Here is a 21,761-nt window from a genome sequence, read left to right on the forward strand (position 1 = left end):
TCCTCAAAATCACTTTATGCAATCCGTAACAACGTATAGTCTTGCCTTCAAGCAACAGTAGCATAATTGTTTATTGGAAGTAGTACTACTCCGAGCAACAGTAGCAATAGTCTTTGGCAGATCAATTTATGAAAGCACCTCGTATTTTGACTCTTGCCCACACGCGCCTGTCGACGTAGATTGATCTGACGTGGTGTACGGCAGCTGGAGCACAATTCCTGTCGCCCTCAAAAAATTGATCTTCTATCCGGATTTGACGGATGGCGTTTCATCGGCGATACGCACAGGAACGCCAAACCCTAAATTCCCTTGAACTCAAAACTCATACTGGACAGTTGCAAACTTCTCGATCCCTGGGAGCGAACCCTCCAAGAACTCAACACCACCGTGCGCGAGCCCCACGGTGGGCGCCAACTGTCGTGGATTTGTCACGGCGAATGTCCTAGTGTGAGGACTTAGTCGTGAGGCCAACGCATCTATGTAGTAGCTTGAGAGGGGTTGATTGGGTTGAGAGATGCAGGGCGGATCAACGCACAAGACAAGGGTTTAGACAGCTTCAGGCCCCGGGAAACATCATCCGGTAACAAGCCTACGTGCTGTTTGAGGCTAGGTCTCATTATGATCACGGGAGAGTCGCCGGCTCCGGCTCTCGGTGTCTAGCCCTAGAGATTATTTCTTGTTGCTTCCCCTCTTTGGGGTGCCTTGCCCCTCCTTATATAAGTTTAAAGGGGCGGGTTACATGTGGAGTCCTAGTAGGACTAGTCTATCTTCTCTTACATGTTAATTACAAGTCCGGGTCTTGCTTCCTCGTAAAGGAAATATTCGTCATCCCTTTCTTCTTAAGACGACCCATCATAAACGTAAGCCGGCCTTCTGGGCCTTGGGCCTTGTCTTCTATCTGACCCGCCGTCGGGGCCATCCATGAGTCGTCTGGTTCATGAGCTGTCTGACCAATGAGCCGCCAGACCCATGAGTTGGTAGTCCTCCGCCCGGTCATCAGCGAAATGCCAAGTCCGCCCGGGTCATACCACGGGGTATATCCCCGACATAGTGTTCATCCGGTGTGCCCTGAGAACGAGATATGTGCAGCTCCTATCGGGATCTGTCGGCACATTCGGGCGGCTTTGCTGGTCTTGTTTTACCATTGTCGAAGTGTCTTGTAAACCGGAATTCCGAGACTGATCGGGTCTTTCCGGGAGAAGGTTTATCCTTCGTTGACCGTGAGAGCTTATGATGGGCTAAGTTGGGACACCCCTGCAGGGTATTATCTTTCGAAAGCCGTGCCCGCAGTTATGAGGCAGATGGGAATTTGTTAATGCCCGGTTGTAGAGAATTTGTCACTTGACTTAATTAAAATACATCAACCGCGTGTGTAGCCGTGATGGTCTGTTCTCGGCGGAGTCCGGGAGGTGAACACGGCTTGAGTTATGTTTGACGTAAGTAGGAGTTCAGGATCACTTCTTGGTCATTACTAGTTGACGACCGTTCCGTTGCTTCTCTTCTCGCTCTCATTTGCGTATGTTAGCCACCATATATGCTTAGTGCCTGCTGCAGCTCCACCTCATTACACCATCCTTTCCTATAAGCTTAAATAGTCTTGATCTCGCGGGTGTGAGATTGCTGAGTCCTCGTGACTCACAGATTCTACCAAAACAGTTGCAGGTGCCGACGATGCCAGTGCAGATGATGGGATCGACCTCAAGTGGGAGTTCGATGAGGAATGTGGTCGTTACTATGTGTCTTTTCCTGATGATCAGTAGTGGAGCCCAGTTGGGACGATCGGGGATCTAGCATTTGGGGTTATCTTATTTTCATATGGTTTTTGACCGTTGTCGGTCTATGTGTGTATTTTGGATGATGTATGGATTATATTTATGTATTGTGTGAAGTGGTGATTGTAAGCCAACTCTCGTTATCCCATGCTTGTTCATTACATGGGATTGTGTGAAGATGACCCTTCTTGCGACAAAACCACAATGCGGTTATGCCTCTAAGTCGTGCCTCGACACGTGGGAGATATAGCCGCATCGTGGGCGTTACAAGTTGGTAATCAGAGCCATCCCCGACTTAGGAGCCCCCCTGCTTGATTGAATCGCTGGCGTTGTTGAGTCTAGAAAAAAAATGTTTTGAGTCTTAGGATTATATATATCGGAGAGTAGGATTCTTTTTACTCCTCAGTCCCTTCGTCGCTCTGGTGAGGTCTCCTGACGTAGATGTTTTGACTCTTCTCTCCTCAAATTTCACTAAAATTTTTTTTGGATCATGCGGGTATCTTGGAATCGTTCCGATGGTTTTTTGACGAGAACATTGTTCTTGGTGCCTCCTGACATTTAGGGGTTGTGGCCGTGTCCCGGGGAGTTGAGCTCCGAGGTGTTGTCGTCACAATTTTATCGTTGCAGTTCTGGAATACCTGAGTTTCGCCGACATCGAAATCTCTTTTATGCAGTTGTTGGTGAGATCACCTCGATGCCACCCAGTACTGGGGCAGGAGTTCGGGAGTATTGCCATAACTCGTATAACGGATGCTTTTCGAAGGTTGAGGTACACGATTTCCGAAGGTTTCTTGGTTATGTGTTGACGGATGGATACAGCTGGATCTAGGGATTGCTAGTTTGGGTGATATATTTTGTGTCCCCTGTATTCCCAACACCAGATTGCATAACCAGAAACTTTCGGGAGTTTATAAGTGGGAATTCAAGTAGCTCTTAGGATATCTTTCCGACAGACGCATGATATGAGATTGGGGTTCGACGTCTAGTGGTCCGCCTTCCCACGGTTGGTTTTACAGTGGTCTCGTAGTGTCTTAAAGAGTCCTTGGCTATGCCGACTCGGGGACGCTTCGTATGTCATGTGCACAGCCTTGTACATGATGGTGCTGTACGATCGAGCCCGTGTGGGCCCCACCACGAAAACTTCGGACGAAACCTCTATCATATGTTTGTTCCGGCTTATTCTGCAAGCCAGTACTTTGTTTTGTTTTGAATTGTGGTATTCGAGTTGCTTCGAAGTCATATGTTGATTCCATATCTTTTTCAAGTGGCTTCTCAAGTTATGCAAGTGTGATGATTTACTATGGAATTCATTCGTTCATCCTCGTTTGAATTGTGGCATCTCTTTCTTTCATTTCAAGACCTTTTCTTGCCAAGCATGAGTTTGTCACGGAAAAGATTCCTATCCCGTTGAAGTTGTGTCTCCGGGCAAGCAAATGACATCTAATAATTGTGTCCCGGATGTTTCCATCAAGATGGGAAACTATAAATTTCTGTCTTCTCTAGTTGTTCTTGGTGACTCGGATATTGATCTAATTCTCGGGATGGACTGGCTTTCTAAGCACAAGGCTCAACTTGATTGTGCTGCCAGGGAAATTCAATTGACACACTCTTCTGAGGATGTTATCATTTATGCCGCTCGTGATGAAACCGTTCGGTTATTTTCTCTCAATGAGAAGGGCGAATTGAATGCCATCTCTCAAATTCCAGTCGTTTGTGAGTACCAAGATGTCTTTCCATAAGAGCTTCCGGGTATGCCTCCTCACCGGCCAGTTGAGTTCGTTATCGATCTTGAGCCGGGCACTGAACCCGTTTGCAAGCATCCATACAAGCTTGGACCCAAGGATCTAAAGGAATTGAAGAAACAGCTCGATGAACAAGAGCGTCTGGGTTTGATCAGACGGAGTTCATCACCGTGGGGTTGTGGTGTTCTTTTTGTCCAGAAGAAGGATGACACGGACCGACTTTGTGTCAACTACCGTCCATTGAACAAGAAGACAATCAAGAACAAGTATCCACTTCCCAACATCAATGAGCTATTCGAGCAACTCAAAGGTGCTAAAGTATTCTCCAAGCTTGACCATCGTATGGGTTATCATCAGATTCGCATTCCTGAAGAAGATATTCCCAAGACAGCATTCAGAACAAGCTTTGGTTCTTATGAATATACTGTCATGTCTTTCGGCCTTGTCAATGCTCCTCCAACTTTCTCTTGGATGATGAATTTCATATTCAACCCCTATACCAATGAATTTGTCCTGGTGTATCTCGATGATATATTGGTCTTCTCTAAGAATAAGAAGGATCATGCCAAACATTTGCGATTGGTGCTCGACAAGCTCAGAGAGTATCAATTCTATGCGAAGTTTTCCAAATGTGAGTTTTGGCTCGATGAAGTTCTTTACCTTGGTCACATCATCTCTGCCAAGGGCATCGCTGTTAATCCCGAGAAGGTGTCCGCAATTGTGAATTGGGAACCTACTCAGAATGTCAAGCAGCTCTGCAGTTTTCTTGGTCTTGCAAGCTATTGCCGAAGATTCGTTGAGAATTTCTCTGAGATTGCAAAGCCTCTTTCCAACCTCCTCCAGAAGCATGTGAAGTATGTCTGGTCTCCTGAGTGTGATGTTGCTTTCAACACTCTCAAAGAGAAACTAGTCACAGCTCCTGTCTTAACTCCTCCTGATGAATCCAAGCCTTTTGAAGTTTTCTGTGATGCTTCTCTCGAAGGTCTCAGTGCTGTGTTAATGCAAGAGAAGAAAGTGGTGGCCTATACCTCTCGTCAGTTGAAGCCCAATGAGAAGAACTACCCCACTCACGATCTTGAGTTGGCGGCAGTTGTCCATGCATTGATAACATGGAGACATCTCTTGTTGGGAAGTCAAGTGGACATATTCACCGATCACAAGAGTCTCAAGTACATCTTCACTCAGCCCAACCTCAACCTTAGGTAGACTCGATGGGTCGAAATGATTCAAGAGTACAATCCGAGTATTGAATATACTCCAGGCAAAGCCAATGTCATTGCAGATGCTTTAAGCAGGAAGGCTTATTGCAACAGCTTAATCCTCAAGCCATTCCAACCGGATCTTTGTGAAGCTTTCCGCAAGCTGAATCTCCAAGTTGTTCCTCAAGGCTTTCTTGCCAACCTCATAGTCTCTCCTACTTTGGAAGATCAAATTCATGAGGCACAACTCCTGGATACCATGGTGAAGAAGGTGAAACGTGGTATCGACAAGGGTCTTTCCAAATACAAGTGCTATCGCATTGATGACAGAGAAACTTTATTCTTCGAGGACCGGATTGTGGTTCCTAAAGGTGATCTAAGGAAAGTCATAATGAACGAGGCACACAATTCTCTTTTTTCCATTCATCCTGGAAGTACGAAGATGTACCATGACCTCAAGCAGTCGTATTGGTGGACTCGAATGAAGCGAGAAATTGCTCAATTCGTGAATGAATGTGATGTCTGTCGAAGAGTGAAAGCAGAAGACCAACGACCAGCTGGTCTCCTCCAACCTCTTGCTATCCCAGAGTGGAAGTTTGATCATATCGAAATGGACTTTGTGACTGGATTTCCAAAGTCCAAGCGTGGAAATGATGCTATCTTCGTTGTCATCGACAAGCTTTCTAAAGTGGCTCATTTCCTTCCAATCAAAGAATCTATCATAGCAGCTCAGTTGGCAGAGCTATACACCTCCAAAATTGTCTCCTTGCACGACATTCCACAATTGATTTCTTCAGATCGTGGAAGCATCTTCACCTCTAAGTTCTGGGACTCCTTCCAGAAGGCCATGGGCACCAACATTCGCTTTAGCACAGCTTTGCATCCTCAAACTAGTGGCCAAGTCGAGCGAGTCAATCAAATCCTTGAAGATATGCTCAGGGCTTGTGTCATTTCCGTTGGCATGAAATGGAAAGATTGTCTTCCATATGCCGAATTCTCCTACAACAACAGCTTCCAAGCGAGTTCGGGCAAGGCCCCATTCGAGATTCTCTATGGCAGAAAGTGCCGTACTCCTCTCAATTGGTCAGAGACTGGTGAACGCCAACTTCTTGGCAATGACTTAATCAATGAAGCTGAAGAAATGTGTAAAGTCATCCGTGAAAATCTCAAAGCCGCGCAATCACGCCAGAAGAGTTACTATGAAAGTAAGCACCGTGATGTGGCTTTCGAGATCGGAGACCATGTCTACCTCCGCGTCTCTCCAATGAAAGGCACTCGTCGCTTCGGTATCAAAGGGAAGCTTGCCCCTAGATACGTGGGCCCTTTCAAGATCGTTGGCAAAAGAGGTGACCTCGCCTATCAACTTGAGCTTCCTTCCAACTTCGCGAACGTGCACGATGTGTTCCACGTGTCATAGCTTCGCAAGTGCTTCAAGACGCCTAAGCGCACTATCAACTTCGAAGAGATTGACCTCCAAGAAGATCTGTCTTATCATGAGCACCCCGTTGCTATTCTTGAAGAAACTGAGCGCAAGACTCGCAACAAGTCAATCAAATTCCTGAAAGTGAAGTGGTCGCACCATTCCAACCGAGAAGCCACCTGGGAACGCGAGGACTACCTCCGTTCCGAATATCCGGAGTTCTTTCAGTCCTAGATCTCGGGACGAGATCCTCTCGTAGTGGTGGAGTGTTGTAACACCTCGGATGTAACTTTCCATATTTGTAACTCCAACTCTTGCCATTTTCGGCTATGTGTTATGATATTCCCTTCGTGGTCGCGTTTTTGTTTTCCGTTTGCATTTTGTTCATGTCATGCATCTCATATCATGTCATCATGTGCATTGCATTTGCATACATGTTCATCTCATGCATCCGAGCATTTTCCCCGTTGTCCTTTTGCAATCCGGCGCTCCCACCTCCTCCGGTGCACCCCTCTTGTTTCTTTTCGTGAGCGGGTCTTGAACGTTCTCGGAATGGACCGAGGCTTGTCAAGTGGCCTTGGTATACCACCAGGAGACCACCGGTCAAGTTTCGTTCCATTTGGAGGTCGTTTGGTACTCCAACGATTAACCGGGCAACCGCATAGTCCGTTTGTGTGTGCAGCAAAACCCCCTCTCTAAACAGGCCAAAAACCCACCAAACTCTCTACCATGCTCTAGGTCGTTCGATCACGATCGTGTGGGCAAAAACCGCACTCCATTTGAACTCTTCTAGCTCCCTCTACCTATAAATATGTGTCTCTCCCGAAATTCTCGCACAGATCAACCCCAGCCCCGCTCCCTCTCCGCCGCCGGACGTGTCCGGTCCGGCCGGACAAAATCCGTCGCCGCGCCCGACCAACCAGAGGGCGCCACGTCAGCTCCGCCGGCGCTCTCTCTCTCCTCCGCGCCGCGGCCCGCCAGGCCCGCCGCCGGCCCCCGCGGGCCCAGATCCCGCGCGCACGCCCGCCTCCTCGCCCGCTGGGCCCCGCGCCGCCATCGCCCCCGCCGCCGTTCGCTGAGAGCCCGAGCTCCGCCGGCCGCCGCCGCGACTCCTCGTCGCCGGCCGCCACCGTCCTCTGCCGCGCCGCCGCCTCCTCCTCTCCACGTCGCCGGCCGCCGTCTCCCCCCGATCTCCGGCCGGCCCGAGCTCAAGCAGCTTTTCTCCGGCGAGCAACCACCAGATCCCGATCCAAAATCGCTGGAGGTTGACTTTTCCCGTATCCTGAAATTCTCTGAAGTCATTTTATTTTACAGTATGTGCCCATGTTCATAGCATCGTAACTCTCTGCATATAGCTTCGTTTCGCGCGTGTGATATATCGAAATGTTCGTCTCGTGATGCTCTACATTTTATTCCATTGCACCATGTTCATTTGAGTTCATCTTGAGGCCCAAATCTCTGGTGCAAGAGTGCTACTTGCTGTTATCTGCTGCTGTTACTTAGCAGAACTTGGTGATTTGTTATTTTTGTTGCTTTTAATCTGTGCATCTTATGGGCATGAGCTCTACATGTGTTTTGTTGTATGCCATGCCATCTTTCCAGTGGTGTATGCCATATATTTTTGTGATCTATGTGGTGACTAGAACAAGCATGCAAACTAGGCCCCGTAATGTTTCTGATTTCAGAGACGGTAATTTCTCTTTCTCCGAGTCTGTCTGCTGTTATTTTGTTGCCAGGTAAACTTGATGCTACGGAGAGATCCATGCATATTTTGGAGATGTTCAGTAAGGATGTTTTCTAGATATTATTGTAGTTGAATTATTCCTGTCCTTGTTTGCATTTATGGACTGCCATAGCATGACTCAATCTTGCTCTACTTTTGCTATAAAATATTTCTGGCAGATTCTTAACATGATATTCAATTTTGCCAAGCTTGTTGTACTTGATTCATTCATGCTATGTACTTGCTCTTGCCATGGATATCTTTATAAACATGCTATATAGCTTTAGGTATCTTTATTTTGTCATGCATTGCTTTGTGGTGAGTGCATCAAGCTCACCCAGATGCCTTCATATTACTGTTAAGTCTGAAACCTGTTAACGGAACTTGCTATGTTTACATGGCTGCCACCATATCTTCTGGTCCTTTTTGGCTTATGGTCAGTAAGGGACTCTCGTCATATGCATTTAGTAGAATACTTTCATGCCTTGTTTTGCCATGTTAAGTTCCTGTAGCATGTTGATTTCGTGCTCTGAACATTGCTACCTGATGCTGTTTTCTGCCATGTCCAGTAATTTCTGTGAACCTGTTATCTTTTGTACTTTTGCCATGCTTGTTTGAGCTTGTTATGTTGTGAACTAGGCGTAGCTCAGTGTTCATCTTTTGCCAAGCATCTCCTGTAGATTACTGCCATATGCTTTGTTGCTATGTTGGGGTGCTGTAGTATTGCTACTTATTGCATTATAAGTGCTATCATGCTGTTAATCGCAGATTCGTGTCATTTTTGTTTTGCTTGCCATTTGCAAACCGTGCATCCGTTTCCGGTGATCTTTATATCGATTTCAACCGAAATCATCTCATCTTTCCAGTGGAATGCTTGGGTTTTCAAGTTACTGCCATGTTCATCATTTTTCGTCCGGAGCATGCATATGCATCGCATATCATATCTTGCATATCATTCATGTTTTGCACCATGTTGTTTGTGCTTTTCCCGTGATTGATTGTGGTTCCATTGCTTGTGTTCTTGTCTTGGGTAGAGCCAGGAGACGAGTTCGTGAACGAGGAACCTGTTGAGTACGCTTACGAGGATCAAGCTTTCGACAACTCTGAAAACCTTGCATGTAAGATGGCCACCCCTCGAAATCACTTCTATCTTTGCTTTCCTAGTTATTCGTTCTATTGCCATGTTGCGCTACCTACCACTTGCTATATCATGCCTCCCATATTGCCATGTCAGCCTCTAACCATCCTTTCCTAGCAAACCGTTGTTTGGCTAAGTTACCGCTTTTGCTCAGCCCTTCTTATAGCGTTGCTAGTTGCAGGTGAAGTTGAAGTTGGTTCCATGTTGGAACATGGATATGTTGGGATATCACAATATCTCTTATTTAATTAATGCATCTATATATTTTGGTAAAGGATGGAAGGCTTGGCCTTATGCCTGGTGTTTTGTTCCACTCTTTCCACCCTAGTTTCTGTCATACCGGTATTATGTTCCTTGAGTTTGCGTTCCTTACGCGGTTGGGTGATTTATGGGACCCCCTTGACAGTTCGCCTTGAATAAAACTCCTCCAGCAAGGCCCAACCTTGGTTTTACCATTTGCCACCTAAGCCTTTTCCCCGGGTTTTCGCGAGCCCGAGGGTCATCTTTATTTAAACCCCCGGGCCAGTGTTCCTCTGAGTGCTGGTCCAAACTAGAGCCACTTGCAGCGCCACCTTGGGGAAACTCGAGGATTGGTTTTAGTTGTACGTAGTGTTCATCCGGTGTGCCCTGAGAACGAGATATATGCAGCTCCTATCGGGATTTGTCGGCACATTCGGGCGGCTTTGCTGGTCTTGTTTTACCATTGTCGACATGTCTTGTAAACCGGGATTCCGAGACTGATCGGGTCTTTCCGGGAGAAGGTTTATCCTTCGTTGACCGTGAGAGCTTATGATGGGCTAAGTTGGGACACCCCTGCAGGGTATTATCTTTCGAAAGCCGTGCCCGCGGTTATGAGGCAGATGGGAATTTGTTAATACGCGGTTGTAGAGAATTTGTCAGTTGACTTAATTAAAATACATCAACCGCGTGTGTAGCCGTGATGGTCTCTTCTCGGCGGAGTCCGGGAGGTGAACACGGCTTGAGTTATGTTTGACGTAAGTAGGAGTTTAGGATCACTTCTTGGTCATTACTAGTTGACGACAGTTCCGTTGCTTCTGTTCTCGCTCTCATTTGCGTATGTTAGCCACCATATATGCTTAGTGCCTGCTGCAGCTCCACCTCATTACACCATCCTTTCCTATAAGCTTTAATAGTCTTGATCTCGTGGGTGTGAGATTGCTGAGTCCTCGTGACTCACAGATTCTACCAAAACAGTTGCAGGTGCCGACGATGCCAGTGCAGATGATGGGATCGACCTCAAGTGGGAGTTCGATGAGGAACGTGGTCGTTACTATGTGTCTTTTCCTGATGATCAGTAGTGGAGCCCAGTTGGGACGATCGGGGATCTAGCATTTGGGGTTATCTTATTTTCATATGGTTTTTGACCGTAGTCGGTCTATGTGTGTATTTTGGATGATGTATGGATTATATTTATGTATTGTGTGAAGTGGCGATTGTAAGCCAACTCTCGTTATCCCATTCTTGTTCATTACATGGGATTGTGTGAAGATGACCCTTCTTGCGACAAAACCACAATGCGGTTATGCCTCTAAGTCGTGCCTCGACACGTGGGAGATATAGCCGCATCGTGGGTGTTACAAGGCTCCTCCATACTTCCTGGAGGGGAGGCGGATGGCCATAAGACCTTGGCAACACTCCGCATGGCCAGCCGAGCATGCTCGTGCCCTTGCGACTGTCTTTGCAGCAGATCATTTGATGATCCGGACACCTCCTCTTCAGGACGGCCCGTCAATATACCTGCAATCACAATTATATCAGTTCCATTTATCTCCGATCTACTTTCAAAATAGTTCAGACACATACTGAATATACCGCCCCGCAACTTCCTGTTCTCCTTCACAGAGTCGTCTAGCTGGGCTCGCCCATCTTTCAACTCTTCGCCCAAGGCGGTGTTAGAATCCTGTAGCTTGTTTTTCTCCCCTCTGACCCGGGTCAGCACACGCTCGCCTACGGCGCATAGCCTTTTCGCCTGTTTCCCCCTCTTAAGCGATCTTCAACTTCTCCTCAAATTGATCGGGCGATCCTATTATGCAATCAGCAACAATATCAGTACAGTTGGTAGACAATTATCGTTCCTCGATGGAGGGGAATGTTACCAGAAGACGCCTTCTTGAAGTTTTCCAGTTCGGTGGTGGCAGCATTTAGCTGCGCCCGACGCTGCTCCAGCTCTTGGGCTAGCAGGCCATTCTTCTCTGTAAGGACCTGGTTATACAACGATCCCTAAATCAGTTGTACCAACTGCTTTCGGTCTCGGGGGCTACTGGCATACGGTTATCCTTTCTTGGGACAAAGAAAACTTACTTGCACATCTGTCAAATATTGCTTCATGGCTTTTCTAAGCCCATCTCGAGCAGCTCGGATGTATGCGTCACCCGAGCTGAAGGCATTGAATGCCTCTTCCGAAATCTTGGGCTCTCTTAAGACAGCCCTGCAGCGCCGATGATTCATGCCGCTCTCTACTTCCGAGTTGGTGACGGACATATCTTCCGAACCCTCGGCCGAAGGACAGTTCGGCGTTGTTCCCACACCAGCCCCCGTCTCTTCGGCAGGATCTATATCCCGGTTCTCGGGAGCACGACAGGCCGGGCCCTCGGACACAGTTCGGCGAACCTTTTTCCTGTAACAAGTCAAACGCACAAGTCACAGTTGGGTGCAGCCGCTGGAAAACATATTTATAAATCCATACCTCTTCGATGACGGCCTGGCGGTGTCTTCACCGGCCTTCCTCTTCAATGGCCTGCATGAAGTTGGAACTGATCTCTTCGGAATCGACAAACGCCTCCCCTGTGGAGCACGAAACAGTGCGGTGGGTGAGGTAGAATAGGAGCACTCTTTTAGAGGAGGTGTCTCTTTATTACTTACGTGCGAAGCTGGAAGGAGACCAGGATAATCGCCGACGATGGCCACTTCCGTGCCATCATAGCTCGCCTGGTAAAAAAACCTTCCACGAGTACCACGAATATATCTGGGTCTTCTTCAAACCCAGGATCAAGCTCCCGGTCGTGGTTCTCCGGTTGTGGGGCAGGGCTATTAAGCCCCTCGGTTACCTTCCACCAGTGCTGTTTCAAAATAGACGGATCCAGAATTCATTAAAGATGGCTGGGAAAGCGGAGTGAATAAAAGCTAAGGGGTTGGGACTTACCCAGCTGGGAGGGTTGTACATGGAGTACCCGTCTCTACGATTGATGTGGAGAAATTCTTCTTCCTCCCCTTTAAACAGCTCGGCCAGTATCTTGGCTAGAGCGGCGGGGGTGTCCGGACCTTTCCGACCGCAATGAGATCATCATCCTCCCCATTGTAGTGCCACATTGGGAGCCCTCTGTATTGATGTGGCTGAACCCCTCGCACTATGGAGGTCGCCATTACTTCTACTATTGTAAAACCGGACTGGGCAAGCATGCTTATCTTGCCCAGGAGCTGACGAACCTCTGCACTGTCCTCCTCTTCAAGACTTCGAGGACGCCAGCAGTGACGTTTCTTCAATGGAACGCTTGCAAATTCTGGGAGACCCTTGCAAACAGGGTCGGGAAGAGCGACGTCTTCTATATAGAACCATTCGAAAGGACATTCTCTAGATGCCTTCCTTGGTGTACCGGACAGGTATCCGGTACTGACGACGCGCCATACTTCGGCTCCGCCCACTTCAAATATTGACCCCTGGTGATTGCGCGGGACAAGACAGAGCAACTTTCTCCATAATTCGAAATGGGCCTCAATGCCCAGGAACAGTTCGCACAAAGCGATGTATCCTGCAATATGCAGAATGGAGGCAGGAGTAAAATTATGCAGCTGAAGGCCAAGTATTCCAGAATCCCCCAGAGGAATGGATGGATTGGAAACCCAACGCCCCTTAGCAAATAAGGGACGAAACTAACTCGCTCCCCCCGGATGCATTGGCAAAGTCCTCCGCTTGGGTCTCACCGTTAAGGGAGGCTAGCCCTGCTCGAACAGGGACCAGATCTGCAGGGGGAAGAAATACCTGCGTTTGTAGCTTCTCTAATTGGCTGTGGGCCACTGAGAACCTCTCCCACTCGCCTCTCTCTGAGTCGAAGGAGGAACTGGGAATGCTAGCCATGTTGGAATGGTTTCTCCTAGTTGTCTTTGGGGATTTTTCTCCACGGGATGTTGAATGGATCTAACATCCGATCTCTTTAAATAGGCGATCTTCCTTGCCTGGATGGGGTGCTATTTGCAAAAATACCCTGACCTTCTGCATTCGCTCGACACATGGAAGACGAAGTTATTTGACGCGCAGAAGCTGGGGGGAGCGACATTGATCAACGACCGAATACAGTACTTGGAGGTCATCGGAGGAGGAACCAGCCTTGCAATGCCAAAGACAATTTGTGTGCCGAACACTCCGTTATTGAAGACTGGTTCGGGGGCTACTGAGGGAGTCCTTGACTATGGGGTCCTCGGGCGTCCGGCCTGTTATCCGTGGGCCGGACTGATGGGCTGTGAAGACATGAAGACCGAAGACCGTACCCGTGTCCTGATAGGACTCTCCTTGGCGTGGAAGGCAAGCTTGGCGATCAACTATGAAGATTCCTTCTTATGTAACCGACTCTATGTAACCCTAGATCCCTCTGGTGTCTATATAAACCGGAGGGCGTAGTCCGGATAGCATATATTCATGACCATAGTCATACAGGCTAGACCTCTAGGGTTTAGCCATTACGATCTCGTGGTAGATCAACTCTTGTAATACTCATATTCATCAAGATCAATCAAGCAGGAAGTAGGGTATTACCTCCATAGAGAGGGCCCGTACCTGGGTAAACATCGTGTCCCCCGTCTCCTGTTACCATCGATCCTAGACGCACAGTTCGGGACACCCTACCCGAGATCCGCCAGTTTTGACATCGACAGCGGGCGCCAGCGCGCACAATGTCCTTGTTTCCTCGTTGGTGCTAAAGGGGCAAGCGCAGGCGAGGAGTCCCGAGGCATCAGGCAAAGTTTTCCATATCGGTGCAACGACACCAAGACCAGCGGGACGGCAAGATGGAGGTCACTGTGGAGCCTAAGACGACGTCACCACCAGAGCCTTTGGCAGGCGAACACCACCTTTAGTCAGGATAACTTGTACTAGTTGTCTCCCTTCGAATTTGGCCGTTGTTGGCTCCCTTCCCGCTCAATATTTGGGGAGAGGACCAGGGCCACTATAAATAGGACTAGCCACCACCATTGGAGGCATCGAAAAAGGGATTCAGATTGCCCTCACACACACAAGTCAACCAAGCACAAGATCACCTCTCCTTAGGAGGGTGTTCTTCCCTTGTACTGTTCATCACCAGCCCAAGAGGCAATCCACCACACCACACTGGAGTAGGGTATTACACCACAAGGGTGGCCCGACCTGTATAAAATCTTGTGTCTCTTGTGTTGCGGGTTCGACGAGTTAAGCTTTGAGATTGCGGTCAGGCTGAGGGCGTGATTAGGTTGGGGGAGATCTTCATGCGCACCCAAGTGTTCGAACCTCGAGGGTTTTGCCGGAACCCAAAATCCGACATTTGGCGCACCAGGTAGGGGTTCGCCGAAGGTGTCCTTCCGTCGATCCGCATCCCGTCGCTTCGTCGCATCCATGGCGGACGCTCGCCGTGCCCGCGCTGAGCGCCGGGCCGCCCTTGCCGCCCGCGTCGCTCAGATAGCTCCTGTCGTCGGGCCTCCTCGTCGTTCTCCGTCACCCGCTGCCAACGCCGCCACCGGCCCGGCGGAAAACGAGCAGCAAGCGTCCTCACTGCACCCCTCGGTGCGGCGGGACGGCCGCACCGCCACTCCGTCACTGACTCTGGCCGGCTCGTCGTCTCATGCTCGTCGCGCTCCCACGGACGCGCAGGCCGCACTGCTCATGGCACGCGAGCTCCTGCGCTACCGTCCCGTCGACGACCTCTACGAGGACTGGCTGGACCGCATCGCCGAGCTCGTCAGCGCCGCAGGGAGCTCCCCTGCGCCATCCCTCTCGCTGCCTCGCCCTCCGCCAGCGGCGCGCGACGTGGCTCACGGAGCGCCTCCACCACCTTTGCCCCAAAACGGCGTCCTGGCGCCAAGGCGCGCGGCTCCCCGGCGTGACCCACCGCGCCAGGCGCCCGCGCGAGAAGAATGAAGCTGCCAAGAAGTTCCCCGGCTGCGAGAAAACGCGCCCACGCTCCCAGCACCACTCCGGCAAGACCGCGTGCCGCCTGCAGCGGCGGCGCGCGGGCATCAAGGGCAGGCTCCGCATCAGCAAAGGATCCCGGTGGCTACCACAGGCTGCTGCGCCTTCACTCCTGATCTGCGTAGCGTTGCCTGGCCGGGCAAGTTCAAGCCAGACCTGCCTCCTCGCTATGACGGCACCCCCGACCCCGCAGAGTTCCTGCAGCTCTACAAGCTGAGCATCGAGGCGGCTAACGGCGACGAAAAAGTCATGGAGAACTGGTTCCCCATGGCTCTGAAGGATGGTGCTCGTTTGTGGCTCCTGAACCTGCCCCTGGGCTCGATCTCTACCTGGAACGAGATGCGCGACCGCTTCATCGCCAACTTCCAGGGCACTCGCGACCGCCCTTCGGCTGCGGGTGACCTGCGTCGCATCAAGCAGCAGCCAGGAGAGACCCTCCAGAAGTACATCCAGTGCTTCAACAACGTTCGCCTCAAGATCCCCAAGGTGACGGACGAGGCCATCATCTCCGCGTTTTCCGATGGCGTCCGTGACGTCAAGATGAAGGCGGAGCTTGCCATCCACAAGGAGCTGTGCACATCCTTGGAGTTGTTCAACCTGGCGACCAAGTGCGCAAGAGCTGAGGAAGGGCGCCTTTCCCTCCTCGAACTCCTGGCTGCTGACACCGAGGAGAAGAGGGCCAAGGCCAAGGAAGTGAAGCGCAAGGGGGTAGCCGTGCTCGCGGCGGAGCCAGACACGAAGCATGGCCGGGACCAGCCTGAGTCATCCAAAAGCAGCCGGCCGTTCTGCGCCTTCCACAACGTACACAGCCACAACACCAACGACTGTCAAGAGCTCAAGGCCATTCGAGATGGACGCCTCGGTCGACGCCCCGAGCGCAACGACCGGGGCTATGGCCAAGGAGGAGGACGTGGCGGAGGACGCTGGGATGACCGTGGCCCCCGCCAGGAGTGGCGCGACAGGCCTCGTGAGGACCACTGGCAGGACCAGCCTCGCGAGGGCGCCTAGAGGGACCAGCCTCGCGAGGGCGCCTGGAGGGATCAGCCTTGTGAGGACCGCCCTCAGGGCAATGCTGGACTTCCTCCGCTGCCGCCACCACCGAGAAGGAACGACGACCACCATCAGGATGAGGGGCTGGGGGCGTCCAAGAGCCGCGTGCTATCGCCTGCATCTTGGGCGTAGCTCAAGCCCCAGCATCTCAGCGTATCTTCAAGCATTTTGCTCGTGAGCTGAACGCAGTCCTCCCCAGGCTCGAGGCCACGCGCCCGCTCAGGTGGTCCAAGTGCGCCATCACTTTCAGCTCAGCAGGCCAACTCAAGTGTGCGGCCACCGCTGGCGCCCTCCCAATGCTTTGCTCACCCGTCATCTGCAACGTACAAGTCACACGGACCCTCATTGACGGAAGCGCAGGGCTCAACGTCCAGTCCATCGAGACGTTCGACAGCCTCCAAGTGCCATACGATCAGCTTCAGCCTACCAAGCCTTTCTCAGGAGTGACCGACGGCTCCGCCACCCCGATAAGGCAGGTCCGCCTCCCTGTCACCTTCGGACAGCACGACAACTACCGTACCGAGCTCATTGATTTCGACGTCACCCACATCCGTTTGCCATACAACGCCATCCTCGGGTATCCGGCCCTGGCGAAGTTCATGGCAGTGACACACCACGGCTATGACGTCCTCAAGATGCCAGGAAGCGGCGGGATCGTCGCCGTCCCCTGCGAAGAGAAAGATGCGGTGTGCTCCCTCCAGCATGCCTTCCAAGCTGCATCCATCGAAGACCCCGACAACAGTGCAGCGCAGTACCCTCCTGAGGCTGTCCCCAAGAAGAAGAAGCAGCTGCTCCGCGCAAGGCCTCAGGGGAGCGGCACCTCGAGCGGTGCCGCGTCAGGATCGGCGCCCGCGCCTGGGGCGCCTCCCTCCCTCGCATCGGAAGGCGCGCCCGGCGCCCTCCTCGGGCAGGGCTTGGGGCTCTCTTCTGGAGGGCCTCAGACCTTGCCAACAACACGAGGGAGGTGCTCGGGCACCACATGGAGGCGTTCTTTGTGGCACGTTTCCCTCAGGAGGACACCGGGAGAGGAGCGCCTGGCGCTCAGGAGTTCATTGCCAAGACCACTCAAGAACTGCAGGATGCAAGAGCCATGTGCGGCGACCGCCGCTCACCTGGCACAGCTCCCCATCCAGGCGAGGATGGCGGGCTGCGCGTCTGCATCGACATTCCAGGGCTCAACAGGGCCTCATCTCGGGAGCTTTCCTGGCTTTCGCGCGTGGGACGTTGTGAGGGCCCGCCTCACAGCTACGTTCGCATGCCATTCGGCTTGCCGAGCGTGGCGTCCGCCTTCCAGCACAACATGCGGAACATCCTAGCGGCTCAGGAGACCAGGCATCACGCAGTCATGACAGAGATGGAGACGGTCCTCAAGGAACCGCCCGGACCCCCAGAGCCTCCCGAGGCTCAGGGCTCCGGTGGCTCGTGAGGAGCAACCCCTTCACCACGCATCTCCAGCTACCTCGACACCCCTTCGACGACGGAACCAGGTGACATTTTACAAGTTTATTTAGCTGGGAGCGCGCAATGGGCTGCATCATTCCCAGGCCGCGTGCGTCTGTCCCTGCGGCATGCATCCTTTATGTCTTTAGCTTACCCTGCTGGGGGCGCCCCTTGGGTTGCATCATCCCCAAGCCGCTCGGGTCTGACCCCGTGGCGTGTATCGCTCTTGCGTTTACCTAAGCTAGTTCGCTTTCCATGCATAATCTATCTATGGTTATCACCTGCTTGATAGCCACCCACCATGGAGCCACGCGCCGATCGTCTTTCTTCAGGGTCCTTCGCATAAGAAGGCTAGGCACAACCTCTGTAGTCGGGCCCGTCCCTGCAGCATCGATAAATCCAGCGGCTGAGCTCTGTCTGGCGGGCCGGCCCCGTTCACATCACCTCCTGGGTTGCTGGTGCTTGGCCTTCTCACGCGATAACCTTAGGAGATTCGTTCAGCGCAGGTTGTCTAACCATCTCGCAGGACCACCACAGCCATCAAGAACCAAGACCAGGCGCAACCCGCCTTGAGGTAGCGCGTCGTGAGTGCCGCGCTGGCTCACGAGTGCCTAGACACACCTCGCCTGGCCCTGCCGTGCAAGCCACGTGCCAGGGCGGGGCTGTACATGCCCCGAGGGCTCCCCGCAGTAGGGAGTCCCCTCCCACGTACCAGTGGAAGTACCATGATCCGCGCTTGCTGTCGACACTGCAAGGAGCGACTATGCCCGTGCAAATGCGGAACCGCTATGCTCCGCGCTGGTGATAAACAACTGAGGGCGGCCTCACGGCCGTATCAACCTCAGGGAGCCCTTGACCTTAGTGTCTGGACTCAATCGCAACACCTCCCCTCGGGAGAGTCACGCGAGGGGGCTGGGCACGGGGGCAGCGCTCGGGTCACGCCCAAGCGTACGCCACCCAGCCAGGTCCCCCGGACCTTGTCGTCGGGCGCCCCTCCCGAGCCAAGCCTTGGCGAGGGCAAATGTAAGAAGGTCGTTTGAGCGTCAAGGGGGACTCCTGAGCATCGCGACTCAGGAGCCTAACTGGCCACGTAGCCCCTCACTCCTTGGTCTCGTCCTGGTGATCCGTACGACCCAACGGCGGTTGAGGTATGCGGGGAGTCGGGCCCTGCAGACGTAGAACACTAGACCTACCCCTGCATCTCCTTCCCGTAAGCTATTTGCGCGTCAAGGGGGACTCCTGAGCATCGCGACTCAGGAGCCGAACTGGCCACGTAGCCCCTCACTCCTTCGTCTCATCTTGGTGATCTGGACGACCTAGCGGTGGCTGAGGTATGCGCGGGGTTGGGCTCTGCCGACGTAGAATGTAAAGCAAATGGGAAGGAAATTGCAAAATCTCAAAGCAAATATTACAAGACAATTTGTTCTTGAAATACCAAACGCAAGTCTAAACGCCTCCACGAGGCACGGTACATGTTGCAGGAGTTTAACAGGAAAGGGGCCGCGAGCAAGTCATCCCTGGACACCGCCGTCGCCCGCAAGGGATGCCCCTTCCTTGGTGGCGTCACCTTCACCTGCACTGCCTGCCGGAGTGGCGGGATTAGTAGCACTGCCGGTCGAAGGCGCGGGAGTGAAGGCACGGAACTTCTTCAGCAGGGCCTCCACCTGACCTTTCACGGCCGCGTCAGCGGCTGCGGAGTGCTCGTCGTCCACAGGCTCCAGCAGCTCGTCAAGACGGGCAGTGGGATCGCGAAGATGGAGGTGGCTGAAGATGCGTGTCAGCGCGGCTGAGGAGAGAATGTGGGCTTCTCCCTCTGCCATAGGGCCGATACCGCATCAACCAGATAAGGAAGCAGCTGGGCGGGGCCCTCGTTGCTGGCGGCCAACGGCTCCTCCAAGCACTTCTCGTAGAGCGACCATAGCGCCGTCCGAGACCTCACTTCGAAAAGCTTGAAGGCCTTGCAGTCCTCAGCCAGGACCTTCGCCTTGGCGTCAAGATCAGCCTTCTCCACCTCCACCTTCCGCTCCAGCTTCTTGAGCCGGCTGCATTCCGCGACCTGCGCTTTCGCCAACTCCTCTAGCTCAGCATCGCGATCCTTGACGGTGTCCTCCCGGGCCTTCATCTTCTCCTCCTCCGCCTTGTGACTACGGGCTTCTTCCACACGCTCGCTACGTAGGATCTTCAGCTCAGCCTCCAGCACCCGGCAGCGATCCTAGGCGGCCTCGACGTCCTTCAGCGCCGCCTCGCGAGCAATCGGTGCTTGGGCGGCGGCCTGCTTCTCCTTCTCGAAGGTCGCCACGGCCTGGCTCAGCGCCGCCCGAATGGACATGTCAGAATGAAGCCAGCCAGAGACCAGCTCTAGGCGCCCAGCTACCAGGTGGGGGTCGGCACCCTGAAGATCTTCTCGCAGCCGGGTCATCTCAGAGAGAGCGCATTCCAAGACGTCAGGGGAGGTGGAAGGACCTGGAATCAGCGGTGCAGCAGGAAGAGGAGGAGGCGGCACCGTCACCATAGCCTGGAAGACTGGAGGCTCCTGAGCTTTGGGGACCTCAGGAGCCGAACCAGACACCGGTGTCTCCGGAGCCAGCGGGGCCACGGGGGCCGTCTCCTCCCGAGGATGCTCTACCAGGCCTCGCGAGGATGATCTAGCCGGAGAGGTGTGAGCGGCGACGCTGTCCTTCTCCACAGAGGGAGGCGCAGCCGGAGCAGGCAGGTTGCACTACAAAAAAAAGACACATCCGTGAAATTTTGGGCTGAACGAAAATCTTTACTGTCATACTTATGACACTTCTATGACGATAATTGTGACCAAACCCGGTATCATCATAGATTTGGTGGGGTCCTACTTCTATGACAAAAAATCATGACAGAAAATGGGCTTTTCGTCCTGGGCGGGCCTGAGACGCAGCTGCATGACATTCTTTGGGCCGTCCATGACGGAAAAAACCGTGGTAGAAGCAAGGGCGGGGAAAATATCGGGGAGTCCCCGGTTACGGTGGGTGGTCGAGGGCCGAGCGATGCGCGTTTCTCTTGTACGTACGCGCGTGTGTGCGAGGCGTTGGGCTCCTGAACCCGAGCGATTGCACTGTAGGCTACGCGTTACTGAACCCGAGCGATCGATCGATGGCTTTTAACTGAACCCGGTCGAGCGATTCCTTCACTACTGCTGCTAACTAAAGCCGATCGATGCTGCCTCTGGATGAACAGTGAGCGTTGCTGGGGGGGTTTGGATGAACAGTTCCCGGTGGGGTTGGATGAACAGGACCCTGTGGCATTGCGTCTGGATGAACAGTGAACGTTGCTGGGGGGTTTGGATGAACATTTCCCGATGGGGGTGGATGAACAGGACCCCGATCGTTCGAGCCGGTTGGGGCTGGATGAACAGGACCCCGTGGAGGGCAGGATGAACAGGACCACCCCGTGGAGGGTAGGATGAACAGTAGACGGTAGAGGGCAGGATAAACAGTAGCCCGTGGAGGGGTGGCTGAACAGGAGCCCGTGGAGAGGGCTCGTTGAACAGTAGCCGGTGGAGTAGCGCGCGGTGGAGGCTGGATGAACAGGAGCCCGCGGATGAACAGTCGCAGGTAGAGGCTGGAGGAGGTCGACGGTGGATGAACTGTAGCCCGTGGAGGCTCGAGGGGGTCGACGGTGGAGATGAACAGTATCCCGTGGAGTCCCGTTTTGCGGTACGCAACACCCCTCCCGATGAACAAGACCCCCATTTCGACCGTAGAGCTCCAACACAAGTCCGTTTCCTCCGTTTTGCAGTACGCCACAGCCCTCCCGATCAACAGGACCCCCGTTTTGACCGTAGGAGGTCCGTTTCCTCCGTTTTGCGGTACGCCAGACCCCTCCCGATAAACAGGATCCCGTCTCAAACATGGCCGGTCAAACACAAGGCCGTTTCCTCCGTTCTGCGGTACGCCAGGCCTCGTTTCCATCGGCTGTTCCGTCCAAGCCGGTTGGCTCCCACGCGTTCCGTTTCCTCCCGATGAACACGACGCATTCCGTTGGCTCCCCATGAACACGACGACGACGCTGTTTCTCCGTTCCGACCCAGCCATGTACACGAGCCCTGGCCGTACGTACGCGCGAGTGGGCG

Source organism: Triticum aestivum, chromosome 3D (assembly GCF_018294505.1).
Source record: "Triticum aestivum cultivar Chinese Spring chromosome 3D, IWGSC CS RefSeq v2.1, whole genome shotgun sequence".
NCBI classification, from domain to species: Eukaryota; Viridiplantae; Streptophyta; class Magnoliopsida; order Poales; family Poaceae; genus Triticum; species Triticum aestivum.